This window comes from Fragaria vesca, linkage group LG5, assembly GCF_000184155.1.
Source record: "Fragaria vesca subsp. vesca linkage group LG5, FraVesHawaii_1.0, whole genome shotgun sequence".
Taxonomy (NCBI): domain Eukaryota; kingdom Viridiplantae; phylum Streptophyta; class Magnoliopsida; order Rosales; family Rosaceae; genus Fragaria; species Fragaria vesca.
The window spans coordinates 14,255,617-14,273,642 of NC_020495.1; positions in this window are offsets into that span (position 1 = coordinate 14,255,617).

Here is an 18,026-nt window from a genome sequence, read left to right on the forward strand (position 1 = left end):
AATATTTTATTCGTAAATTTATTTTTGTCCACTCACTCTAACGTTTCGTTTTCAAATGTTTTCCCCTGGGCTCTTCGTTTTAAAAATGCCCAGTTTGCAGGATTGCATAGTTGTGGTCGGACGTATTTGGAGAAGAGGCATAGTCAATAGTGTAGCTTCCGCTCATTTTTATATTTCTAGTTTATTTCCTTTCAAATAGAGTTGCTCTGAACTGTGGCTGTTGGCTATGAGATTATCTTGTTTAAATTGGTAATTAAATTGGGAGATGTTGTGATATGGGGAGCACGAAGGTTCCAGGAGTTTAAGGTTGGATTTAAATTTTCAGAAGTGTTTGCAGGTATTAATAGGAAGGGTTGTCCATTTTCAAGGGAGGTTATGCCGATTTTTCGGTAAATTTTCCTTGGAGGTGGTCCCCGCACGACTTACTCTGGGTTTTAGGGTGAAATTTGGGGTGGGTCGTGTCACTTCGTGCATGCCGAAGAGAAGTGGCCCGGCTCACCACAGTTGAAACACTTCAATGGTGTTGCCTGCCTAATAGGTGGAGCCCTAATAGGTGCAGCTGCTGCTCTAGCTGGAGCCAGCTGATGAGTCCATCGCCTCTTCCCATAACCACCTCTGTGGTCCCCTGAACTGCTACTCCCTGCCAGGGCCTTGCCATTCCCCTGGGCATCTCTCTGCCTCTCTATCTCATGCATGGCCTCCTCCTGCTCAACTGTAAGGGCACTCTCAACCGCTTCTGCTAGAGTAGCAAACCGGTGGGAAGTCACCAACTTTTGGAGCTCATGCCTCAAACCCCGAATGAACTTCCGTGCCAAATCTACTGTATCCATCTCTCTAGCAAAACGATACAGCTGAGAAAAATGGGCCTCATAATCCTTGACACTCATCAGGCCCTGCACCAGAGCTATGAACTCAAGCTCCAACTGCTCCCTCACTGTATCAGAAAAATACTTCTCCCGAAAGAGCTGAACAAACCCCTCCCAAGACAAGGCGGTCACATCTTGAGATCTCTCTACCCCACTCCACCATACCTGTGCCTCATCCTTGAGAAGAAACATAGCAATACGCATCTTCTCAATCTCCGTACACGTGATCATGGTGAAGTATGTCTCGATGCCCTCTATCCAATGATCAGCTACGAGGTAGTCTGTACCTCCAAGAAAGGAAGGCGCTCTTAATCTGATAATACCCTAGGCCAGCCTGGCCAATCGTAGACCATCATCTACTGCAACTGGCACCGGCACCTCCAACACAACCTCCTCGTCAAAGAAATCATCCACAGGTGGAGCCCTACCTCTGCCTCTGGCCCCACCTGCCCCTTTGGCATACCTGCCCCTCGGACCCTACCGGCCCCTCTAGCCCTACCTCGGCCTCTAGCTCTCCCTCGCAGAGGATCCATCACCTAAGAAGCAAGTAAACCTTGGTTAACTCATGCATAAAACTTAAACCAAGTATAAGTCAAATGCGACATTTATTAACCAAGGCACTAACACAAAATGGAACACAAGATTCAAAAATCCCACTAACAGAGTACTCTCTACTCTGACATCCTACTAACAGAGTACCCATAAGTCCCAGATATTTAATAAAATACCCCTCATGACCTACAACAACACTATGTGTACCCATGGGTCCCAGATACCATACAGTATCTCCCCTGACCTACACTGACAGACGGACTAGAGCTCTATTCCTAACCGCAACCAATCACCCGGCCAAAGGCTTGGAACCTGGTTTGACTGTCTAATATCAAACACAAAAATGATAACCAATCACCCAATTAAGGGCTTGGAACCCGGTTTGGCTATTTATCCAACAATCATAATATCACAACATTATCCTCAACAACACAATATCACATCATTATTCTCAACAACACAATATCACATCATAAATTATATCCTACCACATGGATATATTTACATGAACAATTATAGATATTCCACAAGAATAATCTATCCAAAAATCAATAAAATTATGCTCACATGAATCTCAAAATAGCATTTAAAGAAAACTTGTTTTATCTTACCTAGGGCTGCCACTCGGTCGGTTTGAATTGGTAATGGCCGTTACCAACTTCAAAACCAAAGCTTTCGGTAATGAAATATGACTTTCAATTACCAAACCAAAAACTTCGGTATGAGATAAATCTTACCAACTTCGGATGTCGGTTTTTCGGTATTACCAAACTTCACAACAAATATATTTTCAAAATATAACAAAACAATACAAAACTATAAAATTTAAATATCACTTGAGTTTCTAGAGTCTGATAATACATATACAAAAGAAAGTCATTTCAGTACACATTATCGAATATGGTTTAATTTTCTACCGAAATAGTCAGGATGTAAATGTTTCCAAATTTTTATATGAACAAGTTATGTGTCATCTATGTGAAAGTATGTGTGTGGAAGAGTCGACCAAAATAAGTCACATAAGAGCAGTAAAAGCTTTTTCCTGTAATAAGTGACGTTAAATTATGGTTGACCGCTTTGATCAAGACCCGAGCATTATTGAGTACAATTGAATTTTCTATCATAATTGTATTATACTATAATGATCACATCAGACGGTTGAATTTTAATTTTATGAATTGTAATTATTGGAACCACAACATACCTGGTAATGTGGTATAACTTATTTAATAAGTTATATGCATATGTACATCTTTGTGAACCAACTACAAAGAGGAAGCAAAATTTTTAAAAACCTTGTAAACTATGATGTGATCAATATAATGAAATACGACTATGGTAGAAAAATTAGGTATTTTTGATAATGTTTTGGCCTTGATCAAGGCGGCTAACCCTATTTACGCTTGTGCTTCCTATGGGGAGCCCTATCATCAAGAGAGGTAAAAACATTCCTAAATTTTTACATGGGCGGTTACATGTCATCTAAGTGGGTTTGTCTATGTGTGTGTGTGATGAATCGACTAAAACGGGTAGGTAAGAGCGTTTTTATATAACAAGTAACATTGAATTAAAGTTGATCGCTTTAATTGAGACCCGAATGCTACCAAGTATAGTTGAATTTTTCTATTCATTGTCTTGTTTTTTACTAAATGGTATATACAATTGAAAACGTGAGATAAGATTATTAGTCTGTGTGTTTTTAGAAATATAAGTCTTTAAATAATTAGAATTTCGGTAAATTCGGTATTTACCAAAAACCAAACCAACTTTTTCGGTAATTTCTCGGTTTCGGTTTTTTTTATTTCGATTACCAAAATTCGGTTTACCAAATCATAAATTTTCGGTCGGTTTTCGATTGGTTTGGTATTTACCAAACCAAGTGGCAGCCCTAATCTTACATATGAGCCGTTGACGATCAAACTCATATATTTTTAAAAACAATTAAAAGCATGTTATTAAATCCAACATTATCATCATTATCATCATCACATGACCATAATAACATTCGGTTCAAAAGTGAACCTTAGTGAGATTTACTCACCTAGATATCCTGCTACGAAACCCCCAATCTAACAAAGGCAAGCCAATCACAAAATCACAATTCACCTAAAATCACACAATTAAAAACCTTAGAAACCAAAGTAGTAATGGATAACACAATACCCTTAAACTAACTCTTAGCTCAAGGGAGGACAACTTCCCAAAGTCGTTGAACTCAACGACACAAAAGAGCTGCCTCAACTCTTCAAAACCTAAACTCTAACCCAACCAAGCCAACACCAACAAACTTAAGTCCTAGCATGCCAACCTTGCTTAAAATCTAGCCATACTACCTCTCAACAAGCTCACAGCAGCAAGGACTAGCTAACCACAAGAAACTAAGGCTGCCACTCAGCCGGACGCGCAGCCACAGGAGGCGGCGAGTGGGCCTCACGCGCCACCCCAAACTTCCGAATTAGGAGAAACTCACAACAGTAAAGTTGAAGCTTGAAGCAAGGGGAACAACTTTTATACCTGAGACTTCGACCAATTTTGGCCGGAACCGGCCCGAAACTGGCCCGAAACCCTAACCCGTAATCACTCATCAAACCTGCAAAACCGGCTTCAAAACCTCAAAAACTCACTTCAATCTATGCCTAGACACTACTAGGAGGAGGAGAGGATCAAAACTCACCTAAGGATGCCCTTTGTCGCCGCCGTATACGGCGGTTTTGACCGGTGGCACAGCAGCCCTCTTTTCCGGCCGAAAGCATTCTTTCCGGCGTCTCCCACCGAGCAGCAACTGCCCAGCCTTGAAGAGGGCACCTATGGGAGTCGAACGAAACCGGCGGCGGTCCGATTGGTGGCCGGATGGCGGAGCTAGCTCCTGCGGAAGTTGGGTTCTCAGGAAACTCGGGAGAGGAAGAGGGAGAAGAGAGAGAAGATAGAAAAGAGAGGGAAGAGAGAAGAAAAAAAAAAAGAAGTGGCTGATTGTTTTTAGGGTTTCCAAAAACATCCCACACACATTTTTCTACTTATAATCTTTTCAAACCCGGAAACAAACTTCCTCTGACCATAACTAACTCATACGACATCCGTTTCAGGCGTGCCGTATGTCTACGAACTCGTAATGACAAACTCTACAACTTTCAAGAAGGAAGTTTTCGAAGATAACTTACAGAAAATAAAGTCAACTTTTGGCCTCTTAAAAGTCAAAGCATCTTAAATTAAACTTCCGAAACTTCAACTTCGCATAAACCAAAGAATGTTCATAAATAATCCTTCATTAAATATGGGAATAATACAAAGAAAATTGATATGAAAATCTAGGGTATTACAAAAACATATCAGACCCCTACAATCGTATAAAAAAAAAATAGCCTCACAATTGATTTCATCTGGATCTATAGTATATAAACATATATACTCATGTATATAAACATATTAGAACTAAAGATCTTAGCTTTTGAGTGCTTAGCAAACACGTACAAATATGAAGATAATGCCGAAAAATAGAGTATTGACCGCTGCAAATGATGAGCAGAGCTAAGCTTGGATCTTGATATAGAACAGCTTGCACAAACATTTGAGACAGCTTAATAGGAAGGCAAAGAAAACAAAGTCAAAGCAGCAACTTTGAATCTGCAAAGCAGCAGCTTTGTTCCTCCATATTTTCTATCAGCATTAGAATTATTTACTTTCTATGTTTTCATTAGGATTTAAGTTTTATTTAGAATAAAGGATTCCTAGTTCTAGTATGATTAGGTTTATTTCTATGCCTATATAAGGCCCCTGCTAGATTGTATTTTCATTCAAGTTATCAATAAGAAAACCCAAAAAAATTAAGAAATTAGAGTAGAAACTCTTGTGTTTTAGGCTTGTGCCTGTGTTTCGCTAGTGGATTCTAGCTTATACCCATAAGGTTTCGACGCTTAACGAAACCTTGTTTTCTATCGTGATTACGCTTCCGTATCATTTGGTATCAGAGCCGGGATTCGCCCGCTCAATGGGAGACGATTCAGTGGATGAAATCACCATCACCAACTTCTCCGACGCTGGTTGTGCGATTAAAGACATTTAGAAGTATTTACGGGATCATTCGAAACTTGTAGCTGACCAATTCGAAATCTTCCGACAGCAGACACAATATTTTGTGAGAGAATCTGTGCAAGATGCAACAGAGGAAATTTGACAATCAATTTTTCAGATGAACTAAATCAAATAGGAGATGCTCATCTCACCAACGGATTTGCTGAAGGTCGTGGACATCGCCGAGAACAACGCCACATGGGAATTGATGATCAACGCGCTATGGGATTCGCCCGTAGACGTGGCCATCAACAAGGAGGTCGACGTATTGGAGGGTTTGAACGTGATCAAGACTTTGAAGAAACCGCACAATGAGAACTCATTCAATTTGCCAACTTCAATGAAAGGGAACCTACTTATCTACGACGTCAAGGAGGCGAAGACTTTAAGATTAAAGCTGATATCCCTAACTTTACTGGAAATTTAAATGCTGACGAGTTCTTAGATTGGCTTATGGAAGTTGAGAGGTTCTTTGAGCTTATGGGGATCGCTGCAAACAAGCGTGTGAAATATGCAGCCTATAAACTAAAAGGTATTGCAGGGCATTGGTGGTAGCAAATACAAGAAGAGCGATTCAAGTCAGGCTTGGCTCCAATTGTTACCTGGGATGTTATGAAGATGCTCTTGGAAGAAAGATTTATGCATGATGATTATGAGCAAACATTATTTGAGCAGTACCAAGAGGTTTCTTAAGAAAACAGATCAGTCTAGGATTTCACAACCGATTTCTATCAACTTGCAGAACGAAACAAATTGAAAGAGACTAAAGCTCAACAAGTTGCAAGATATATACAAGGATTAAATCCTCAAATTCAGGACAAAATTGGTTGCTTACGTTCAAGGATGTTGGAGAAGCTCACAAGATGGCCTTGAAAGCTGAAAAACTTGCAAAAAGTACCATTGCAACAGCAAGTAATCAACGGAGCTGGAATGATACAACAACTTTCAGCAAAACGAAAGAAAGCATTACAACCAAGCCTCTTAGTATTTCCAACAAACCCATAAAGGGTGGCAGCAAGATCAGCAGTCAGACCAAAAGGTCTTCTCAAAGCAGCACAAGTAACTCAAACCCGTACGCTAGGACTCGTTTGAATACATGCTTTAAATGCAGCAAACCAGGGCACATCTCCAGTCAATGTCCTCTACGGCAAACTGAAAAGGCTGAAAGGACTGAAAAAAAGCCTTGTTAACTTCATAGAAGGAGATGATGAACAACACGAAGAAAAAGAAGAAGACGAGATGGTGGAGGAAGCAGAAGAATATTCTGGTGATGACATAGAGTACAATTTAGTTACTCAACAGCTATTGTGTTCAGCAAAACAAGAAAACCAGCGACATAGTATCATCTGGAGCACATGCATTATCAAAGAAAAGCCTATGTCATTGATAATAGACAGTGAAAGTTGTGAGAACTTCGTCTCAAAGAAAGTGGTGGAACACTTCAACCTTCTTACTACGAAACATAGGACTCCTTATGCGATTGGATGGATCAAGAAAGGCCCAGAAGTTCGCATCACCGAAACATGTAAAGTGCTAATTTCAATTGGGAAATTCTATTAAGATGAAGTTGAATGTGATGTGGTAGAAATGGACGCCAGCCAGATACTTCTAGGTAGACCGTGGCAGCATGATGTCAACACTATCCACAATGGAAGAGAAAACACAGTATCATTCATATGGGAAAAACACCACATTACTTTGAAGCCTAATTAAGACCAAGCCTACAAATCTGGTTTCTCCGAAAGATAACTTTCTTATTGTTGCTGAACCTGGTGAAAAGGTGGAGAAGAAAATTCCAAAAGAAGTCCAACAATTACTGCAAGATTTTGAAGAATTATTGGCTAATGATCTTCCAAATGAACTACCTCCTATGCGAGATATCCAACACCAAATCGATCTCGTCCCTGGAGCTAGTTTACCTAACCACCCTCATTATCGGATGAGCCCTAAGGAGAACGAGATACTTAAAGAGAAAACTGAAGAGTTGCTGCAAAAATGACACATTCGAGAAAGCATGAGCCCTTGTGCAGTGCCTATTTTGTTAGTACCAAAGAAGGATGGGAGCTGGAGGATGTGTGTGGACAGCCGTGCAATCAACAAGATCACAATAAAATATCGGTTTCCGATTCCTCGACTTGAAGATATGTTGGATGTCTTAGGTGGCTCAGTAGTATTCTCTAAAATTGATCAGAGAAGTGGATATCATCAAATTCGAACCAAACTAGGTGATGAATGGAAGACGGCATTCAAAAGCAAAGATGGGCTCTACGAATGGTTAGTCATGCCGTTTGGATTATCTAATGCACCTAGTACTTTCATGAGAGTGATGAATCAAGTCCTGAAGTCTTATATTGGGACATGGGTGGTGGTATACTTTGACGACATACTAATCTACAACAAGAGCAAGGAAGAACACTTGCAACATCTGCGTAAAGTTCTTGAAGTTCTCCAAGAAAATAAGTTGTACGTGAACTTGAAGAAGTGCAGTTTCATGACCAAGCTTCTTTTTTTGGGTTATGTGGTTAGCTCAGAAGGTATGCATGTTGACCAAGACAAGGTGAAAGCAATTCAGGAATGGCCTACACCTAAAACAGTTGGTGACGTACGAAGTTTTCATGGATTGGCAACCTTCTATCGCCGCATTGTGCCAAATTTCAATGCTATCACTGCACCAATAACTGAATGTCTGAAGAAAGGCAGATTTCAATGGGGTGAAGATTAGGAAAAGAGCTTTGTCATGATTAAGTACAAGTTAAGCACAGCACCGGTACTAGCTCTGCCTGATTTTGATAAGATTTTTGAGGTGGAAACTGATGCTTGTGGGGTAGGAAGAGGGGCTGTCTTATCTCAAGAAAGGAAGCTAGTGGCGTATTTTAGTGAGAAGCTTAATGAAACCAGGCAAAAGTGGAGTACATACGACCAAGAGTTCTATGCGGTTGTTCGAGCCTTGAAACAGTGGGAACATTATCTTGTGCAGAGGGAATTTGTGCTATACACCGACCATCAAGCCTTGAAATATATCAACAGTCAAAGAAGTGTGAACAAAATGCATATCCGGTGGGTTACTTTCCTACAAAAGTTCCCTTTTGCGATCAAGCACAAGTCTGGAACACTTAACCGTGTTGCAGATGCGTTAAGTCGAAGAAGCCAACTATTGGTAACACTTTCTCAAGAGGTTATTGGGTTTGAATTTTTGAAAGAGCTTTATGAGGAAGATGAAGACTTTAAAGAAATTTGGGCCAAGTGTGTGAAGCAAGAACCCTGCAACGACTTCTTCATCAAAGAAGGGTATCTTTTTCAAGGAAACAGAATATGCATACCAAGATCTTCACTTAAAGAGATGTTGATTCGAGAATTACATGGAGGAGGCTTAAGTGGACATCTAGGCAGGGATAAAACTATAGCGAGTTTGGAGGAGAGATATTATTGGCCTCAGCTGAAACGAGAAGTGGGAAACATCGTCCGTAAGTGTTACATCTGCCAATCTTCTAAGGGACGATCTGAAAATATATGCCTCTACCAGTACCTAAGGGAATTTGGGAAGACCTCACCATGGATTTCATATTAGGATTACCTCGGACACAGCGAGGAGTGGACTCTATATTTGTGGTGGTGGATAGGTTTTCAAAGATGGCACACTTCATACCATGTAAGAAGACATCTGACACTTCTCACATTGCAAGATTGTTCTTTATAGAAGTGGTCTGTTTGCATTGAGTGCCTCAGTCTATTACTTCTGATTGAGACACCAAGTTTCTAAGCCACTTTTGGATTACTTTGTGGAAGATATTTGGGACTATGCTCAACAGAAGCAGTACCGCTCATCCATAAACCGATGGACAGACCGAAGTTACTAATAGAACTTTGGGGAATATGATTCGGAGTACTTGTGGAGATAAGCCAAAGCAATGGGATGTTGTTTTGCCTCAGGTTGAGTTTTCCTATAACAGTTTAGTTCACAGCTCCATTGGAAGGACACCATTTTCAGTGGTGTATGTTTCTGTAATACCCGTACCTAAAAGGTTACTAGTTGGGGTTATGAATTTCTGTGGATTTTCTTTACTCGCACTCAGAGATTTAAATAGTGATTGCTCGAGTTTGTTTTCGAGTTTTTCTGAAAACGGTAAATAGTGGATTTAAAACTCCGAAGTCGTTGTACACATTTATATCAGCTCACCAGTATGCCCGGATTATTTTCCGGAGCGACGAGCTATGTTCTTTGAATTTATTAAGTTTATAGTAAATTTTTAATTATGGTTTCTTGTAACCATTTTACCGTAAAGGACCCAAAAAAGTTGACTTTTTGTTAAGTCGATAATTTGGGAAAACTTCCTTCATGGAAGTCGTAGCGGACGTTAATATGAGTTCGTGGACACATGACACACTCAAATCGGAGTTCGTATGAGAAAGTTATGGTCTAAAATGGGAAAGTTACTGTTTCGGTCAAGGGTATAAAAAAGAGAAACTTACCAAAGGTGGAAGGTAGAAAGTCAAAAACTTACCTCACCTCTCTCTCTCCTCCCGTGCGATTTTCTCTCTCTCGCCACCGTTCTCCGCCTCGTGCGCCGCAGTCAGGCCGAATTGGGCGGCGATCCGGTTATCAACAGGAAGCTAAGGAGGAGACCTATCGATCTAGAGTGGTGGCAGCGTCCCTCTCGCCGCCGTTTGGGAGAAATCACGGCGAGAAGGTGCGACTGTGTTCGTCGCTATTTTAGCCAGATTTCTCCCTCCTCAGGCCACCAATCGGTGAGTTCTTTATATGATTAGGTTGGGTTTGATTAGTACAACATTCCCCTAGAAATTGGTAGCTCGATTCGTTGTGTGTGAAGAGAATCGACGAATTGAATGTTTTTAGGGTTTGAAATTGAGAATTTTTTATATTTTGATTAGATTGACCTGGTTAGGCTTAGAATTGGTCTTCGACTTCTTCTGAAAAGTTATTCGAAATGTTGAGAGGAAGGTTCTCTCAAATTTTGGTGACGATTGGAGGTGGCCGGACTTTGGCCGCCGCCGCTGGCGGACCGGCGGCGGCGGCCTTGCCACTTTTTACGAAGTTTTTCATGCTTATTAAATTGCTAAAAATGAGAGAAACCTATTGGTGGAAAGTTAGCAATTTTTGGAGTAATGTTGGTTAGGTTTCGGATTTTCCAAAGACTAACGATATTAAAGGTTAAAATTGATAACCGGGTATAGGAATATTACTGTTAGACAGTTGTTGGATTGTGCTTATGCATTGAAGTGGATATTGGAGTGTTATGTATGGATTTGGGATTGGTTTTAGTCGAAATAGGTGTCCATAGTATATCTAATGGCACTACCAGAAGAAGGTCTTTAGCAAACGAAAATCAAAAAACCAGGCCGACGAACGTTAGCCGACGAAATTTTCCTTTGTCGGCTAATTTAAATTTTCATCAGCTATGGTCAACTGTAGCCGACGAAAATTTAATTTCGTCGCCTAAAGAAATTTTTTCGTCGGCTATAGTCTGTGAACTTTAGCCGACGTCTATATAAAAGTTTAGCCGACGAATACCCAAATATTTCATCGGCTAAACCCTAAACCCTAAACCTTAGCCGACGAATACCCTAATATACGACTTGTTGCGTCTCATCGATTTGAAACTATTTTCAGTTGAAGGTCTGGCCAAAATACGTAATTTAGACAATCCAATGACATTTCTCGTGCGTTTAGGAGTTTGACTTACGGGATTGACCGTCCGGATCAAGCCCTTCACATTGTCGGATCAAGTTGAATTTTTTCCCATACATGTAGTTTATCATGATGGTCAGATCTAACGGTCGGATTTTCGTTTCTCAAGTTTGATCATCACAATCACAACATGCCTACTAATGTTGTATAACTTGTTTACCAAGTGTAATACCCTAGATTTTCATATCTTTTTTCCTTGTATTATTCCCTTATTTAATGAAGGATTATTCATGAAAATTCTTGGGTTTATGCGAAGTTGAAGTTTCGGGAGTTTATTTAAGTTGCCTTGACTTTTAATAGGCCAAAGTTGACTTTATTTTCCGTAAGTTATCTTCGAAAACTTCCTTCGTGAAAGTTGTTCCCCTTGCTTCAAGCTTCAACTTTGCTGTTGGGAGTTTCTCCTAATTCGGAAGTTTGGGGTGGCGTGTGGGGCCCACTCGCCGCCGCTTGTGGCGGCGTGTGGCGACGCGTCCGGCTGAGTTGCGGCCTTAGCTTCCTGTGGTTAGCTAGTCTTTGTTGCTGTGAGCTTGTTGAGTGGTATTATGGCTAGATTTTAGGCAAGGTTGGTATGTTAGGACTTAAGTTTATTTGTGTAGGCTTGGTTGAGGTTTGGGGTAAGATTTGAGGATTAGAGGCAGCCTTTGTGGGTCTCTAAGTTCGACGACTTTGGAAAGTTGTCATCTCGTTAACTAAGGGTTAGTTAAGGGTAGTGTGATAACCTTTAGTGTTTTAGTTACTAAGATTTTATTTGTGCTATTTTTTGGGTGATTGGTTGCGGTTAAATTGCTATTTATCATTTTTGTATTTGATATTAGACAGTCAAACCGGGTTCCAAGCCTTTGGCCGGGTGATTGGTTACGGTTAGGAATAGAGCTCTAGTTCGTCTGTCAGTGTAGGTCATGGCAAATACTGTATGGTATCTGGGACCCATGGATACACATAGTGTTGTTGTAGGTCATGAGGGGTATTTATTTAAATATCTGGGACTCATGAGTACATTTCTTGGGTAATGTGTTAAATGTATGGTTTTTAATTATTGATCCAATCTCTCTTGTGAATATTGGATGTGATTAAATGTTGTGTTGTTTTTGAGTTTACTCATACGAGTTTTTTAGCTTACCGGGTTTGTTGTTTACAACCCGGTGCACCATTTTTGGTGTAGGGGTTAGACCTGCAGGTGAGGATCAGCAGGGTTGAGGTGGAGGCTTAGTGGCAGGGTTTTTTTGTCGGGTTTTGGATGTTCATTGTATATTCTTTTTATATACACTGGGATAGGATTTATTAAACTCATGTGAGAATTTCTTTTTCTTGTTCTCAAGTTATGTAAACAAGGAATTGTAATTTAACTCAATTTGGTGTTGTGTGTAAATTTACACATTGAGTTAATTTTCCTTGATTTATGTTGAAACAGGTTTTGGGATATTAATATTTTAGATTATATCATGCCAAAATTTTTGAATTTTATCTTTCAAAAATGGGGGCGTGAAACCAAGTGTTAAGTAAATGTTCTGTTTCAAAAACAAACTATACGTAGAACCATCAAACGCAAAAAAGTCGTGAAATAAGATATGATCAGAAAGGTGAAATACGTCTACGGTTGAAAAATCACGGCATTCCGGTGTCACACCCCAATTTTTTTTTGATAATTTTTCAAAAATTTGGGCATGATAAAACTTAAAAATCTTAAAATCCCAAAACCTGCTCACACACTTCCAAACTAAAAACAATTACTGAAAGGTAAATGTCAACAAACTCATCAACCGAGTTAAACATTTATCTCCTTAATTTCATCAACTTCAAAAGTCTAGTAATAAAAAGTCGCTCACATGAGCTTAAAAACAAACCGCCATAATGTAATAAAATAAAGTGCAAAAAAAACTAAAATCCTGCCACTATGCCTCCGCCTCAAACTTACTGATCATCAACTGCAGGTCTAACCCCTACACCATGAATTGGTGCACCGGGTTGTAAACAACAAACTCGGTAATGTAAAAAGCTCGTATGAGTAACTCTCAAAAATAACTCAACCCAACATCACTTAAATAATACCGAAAATTCCTGCTTTAGAATTTAGTTCAGGAATTTCCTCAAAACAATAAAATTCAAAAGAGAGTAAATAAGAAATCATATAATTCACAAGAACAAACAAAATCATAAGTGAATCCTGCAAAAAAAAATGTAGTTCAGGAATTCCATTAAAAATCACACAAATAAAATTAAAGAATCTCCTGCATTAAGCATAGTTCAGGAGATACTCAAACAAGGAATTTTAATGACAAAAATTAAGAACAATGTTAAAAACCACATAACAAATACTTTTACAATATACATGTACCCATGGGTCTCAGATACTAATAAGATATCTCTCATGACCTACAACAAACACATGTACACATGAGTCCTAGTAGTTATTAATAAATACCTCTCATGACCTACAACAACAATTTATGTACCCATGGGTCCCAGATACCTTAAGGTACCCCCCATGACCTATATCGACAGACGGACTAGAGCTCTATTCCTAACCGTAACCTATCACCCGGCCAAAGGCTTGGAACCTAGTTTGACTGTCCAACATCACATCACAAATAATAATAGCGTCATAACCGTAACCAATCACCCGATTAAAGGCTTGGAACCCAGTTTGACTATCTACACAACAATTCACAAAAGAGTAGAATCATCATAACCGCAACCAATCACCCGATTAAAGGCTTGGAACCCAGTTTGACTATCTAACTTGTTTTATCTTACCTATGAGCCGTTGGCGATCAAGCTCATTTATTTTTAAAAACAAACAACATATTCTTTAATTCAACATCATCATCAACATCATCATCATCATTATCATCAACAACAACACAAAGAGCACATCATAAAATTATATCTTTCCACATAGATATAATCATATGAACAAACATAGATATTCCCACAAGAATAATCTATCAATCACCAATAATATTATGATCACAAGGACCTTAAAATAATCATACAAGGAAAACTTGTTTTATCTTACCTATGAGCCGTTGACGATCAAGCTCATATATTTTTAAAACAAATAATAACATATTATTAAATTTAACATCATCCTCAATGATCATAATAAATTCGGTCCAAAAATGAACCTTAGTGAGATTTACTCACCTAAATAAATCCAGCTGCGTCTTTCACAAAAACACAAGAGCCAATCCCAAATCACACTTCACAAGTCACCTAAAATTACAAAATTAATAACCTTAGTAACTACTCGAAGAATAGATTAACATCGCACCCTTATACTAACCCTTGCAACGAAAATTTTGCCCGAAGGAGGGCAACCTTTCTCCAAGACCTCCCAAGGTCATTGGACACTCAAACAACCTAATGTAAAAGTAAAACACACCGACTTCTACTCTCAAAACTTCCAAGCACAACATCTCACACAAACTCAAATGACTTGAACCTAATATGCCTTTCCAAAACATAACAAAAACTTAAGGAATCCCAACACGCTCACAAACCGTACCCATGCTAACATGACACTAACGCAACAGCACTGACAATCGAGTTGCCACAGGCCGCCATAGGCGACAGCGAGTGGCCTCACACATCGCCTCCCATCACTTTAAAAAAAATAACAATTCTCACTGCCCTCAACTATGGAAAAAAATACTAAACTAAGCAAACTGAGCATCCAACTTACCAAAGACTGTCACCAATTCAAACCGAAACTGCCCAAAACTCCGCTTAAAGCTCAACCGCCGAATCTGCAAATTGGAAGGTCAAGGTCTCAAATCAAGATCTGATGCTAGCCTAGCAATACCCAAAAGAGCAAGGACCCTTAAAACTTACCTAGAACAATCCCGTTGATGTCGTCGAACTAGTCGGAACCAGCCAAGACTACTCTGCTTGCCTTCCGCTGCTACAGTTCAAGACGAGGCCACCCACTAGCCTAGGAAGCTTCACACGGAGGAGACAAGCCTAACTAGGCTAGATGCGTCGTCGAAGGTCGTCGAAGGTCACTGGAATTTGGTCCGGCGAGAAGTCACTGTGGCAGTGGCTTTCGGGCCTTGCTGCGCCTTGTACGCCGGTCACCAGCGTCAAGGATCGGCACAGCTGGATTGGTGAGGACGAGACCGAGCTAACGGGGCCGGCAGCGATAAAAATGACGGCCGGACTTCCGACTTCTTCCCCTGCGAAAATGGGGCAGCCCGTGCGTCTCAGGGAGAAGGAGAGAGAAAGAAAGTTGAGTTTCTGAATTTTAGGGTTTCCACCCCAAAACTTTTCTATTTATCCTAAAAACTCTAGAAAAGCCACGACTTTCGCTGACCATAACTTCCTCGTACGAAGTCCGTTTTACGTGTGCCACGTGTCTACGAACTTGTATCGCCATGCTTTACAACTTCCGTGAAGGAAGTTTCATGAGAAACCCAATGAATAAAAAGTCAACTAAAAAGTCAACCAAATAAAAATAATAGAAACTAGTATCTAATATTCCGGGGTATTACATCCGGTAAAGTCTCGATGCCGATAGTTGTGGTCAATGCAATTTTCGATTCTTTCTCCCTATGGGTAGCCCTATCTTCGGTGGTTATTTTTCGTAAAATTTTTATACGACTTGTTGCGTCTCATCGATTTGAAACTATTTTCAGTTGAAGGTCCGGCCAAAATACGTAATTTAGACGGTCCAATGACATCTTTCGTGCGTTTAGGGTTTGACTTACTGGATTGACCGTCCGGATCGAGCCCTTAACCTTGTCGGATCAAGTTGAATTTTTTCCCATACATGTATTTAATCATGATGGTCAGATCTGATGGTCGGATTTTCGTTTTTCAAGTTTGATCATCACAATCACAATGTGTCGAATGTATAAAAAGTACTATAGCCGACGACATTATTGACAATTCGTCGGCTATAGTTAATAAAATAAAATAAAACAAATAAATTGAAAATATTAAATAAAAAGTACTATAGCTGACGAATTTCATTACTTTAGCCGACGAGATTCACAGGTTTAGCCGACGAAATTTTTATTTTGTCGGCTAAAGGTATAGGGTATATAATTAAACCCAGCGCTCGAAAAGAAATCGGCGGGATCCCAAATTCCCAAATTTTCCCTCTTTGGGTTTTCGTCCAAATTCAAACTGAAATCTACAATTTAATTGATGTTGTATATAATGTAGTCTAGACTAGCTATTATTTCCATACATGCTATTTCAGAAGAGAAGAGAAGACAAGAGAAAGCAATAGGAAGCAATGGGAGGTGGGTCAATGAAATCGAACCCAACAAGGTCAAGGAAGAGGGTGGAGGCCACAGCGGAGGACTCCTCCTCTAGATCTTCTCTTGTTCGCAGCAAGGACGGTAGTGCCTTTGCCCGCTAGAAATCTTTCGTCTTCATTTACCTTATGCTTTGCTTATTAAACATACACCCAGATCTGTTAGACTAATCAAATTCGTTGCTAACAAATTGCAGCGAGGGGTGCAAAAAGGATGTCCCTGTGGCAACCATAAGCTTTCACAGTTGTAGCCTTGATGCCAAAATCAGGAACAATCTGGGTGAGTTCATATTAATCTGTTGCATGTTTCTAGGTTCAATTTGCTTGTCACTATTGCTTATTATATTGTGTTTTTCAGAGGCTCAAGTTGTCGAAAAGCCCAGCCAAGTGACTAAGAAGCCTCCCACTGCCGGGTATTCCTCATCTTCTTTTTTTCTTTTGCTGGGGTGCAATGTGAGTGTATCTTCTGATATTTGTTTTGTGTGCAGGAAGAAGAAATCGACTACATCGGAACAATGTCAATAGATGACACTATGGCAAAAAAGTAATTGAAGCTTACAATTCATAACATAGAAGTTTGAGGTGATTTTAGCTAGTAGATAAGGTGAAAATAACATATCACTATTCTTCTTTTTCTAGTAGAACAGAAATGGGAGACATACTTCAAAAGATGCTAAATTATTTATATTCAAGCTAAGGATAGTGAATGAGTTTTATTGTCCTCACATTATCAACAGGGGAATATGAGGGGAATGTTGATTAGGGTGTTTTTAATCTCTGGAAACAACTTCAATTTTGTGTAGTTGATCAATTATATAGTTTTATGTGCTTGTTGTTGGTTATATGGAATTGTTTTGGTGTATTTTGCAGGTTGCTTGGAATGGTAATTTAGAAATTTCGGGTTTTTTTTTACTGGAATGGACTTATAGCCGACGAAACATGTAAGATATTCATCGGCTATAGTATTTTTAATTTTTTTTAATAAGGTTTAGCCGACGAATTATGACATGTTTCGTCAGCTAAACCCTTCTAAAGCTGACGAAACAAACTATATTTCGTCGGCTATAATTATTATTATTTTTTTTATTACATACCTTAGCCGATGAATATCTTAAATGTTTTGTCGGCTAAAGTCTCAGACTATGGTCGACGAAATATTTAAGATATTCGTCGGCTAAATTCTGGGACAATAGCCGACGACGTCTTCTAGTGTCGTCGGCTAAAGTCATCGCCGACGACTCTTTCCCGACGAAACCATAGCTGACGAAGGCTCATCGGCTAAGATCTTAGCCGACGAATTAAGCTAACAGGCCGACGAGACTTTTTCGTCGGCTAAAGTGCTTGTCCTGGTAGTGTGGGTGTCCATAGTAAATCTAAGTTAGAATGTTTAGTAAATTTGGGTTCAAAGTGAAAGAATGCATGTTTGATGATTGGCATAAGTTGAGTTTTATATTATTCTAACGAAATTTTGATTGGTTATATATAAATATATATATATATATATATGTATGTGTGCATACATATACACACTCTTTGGCACTTGAGTAGGTTGTTTTGCGAGTTAAGTGTGGGGTTT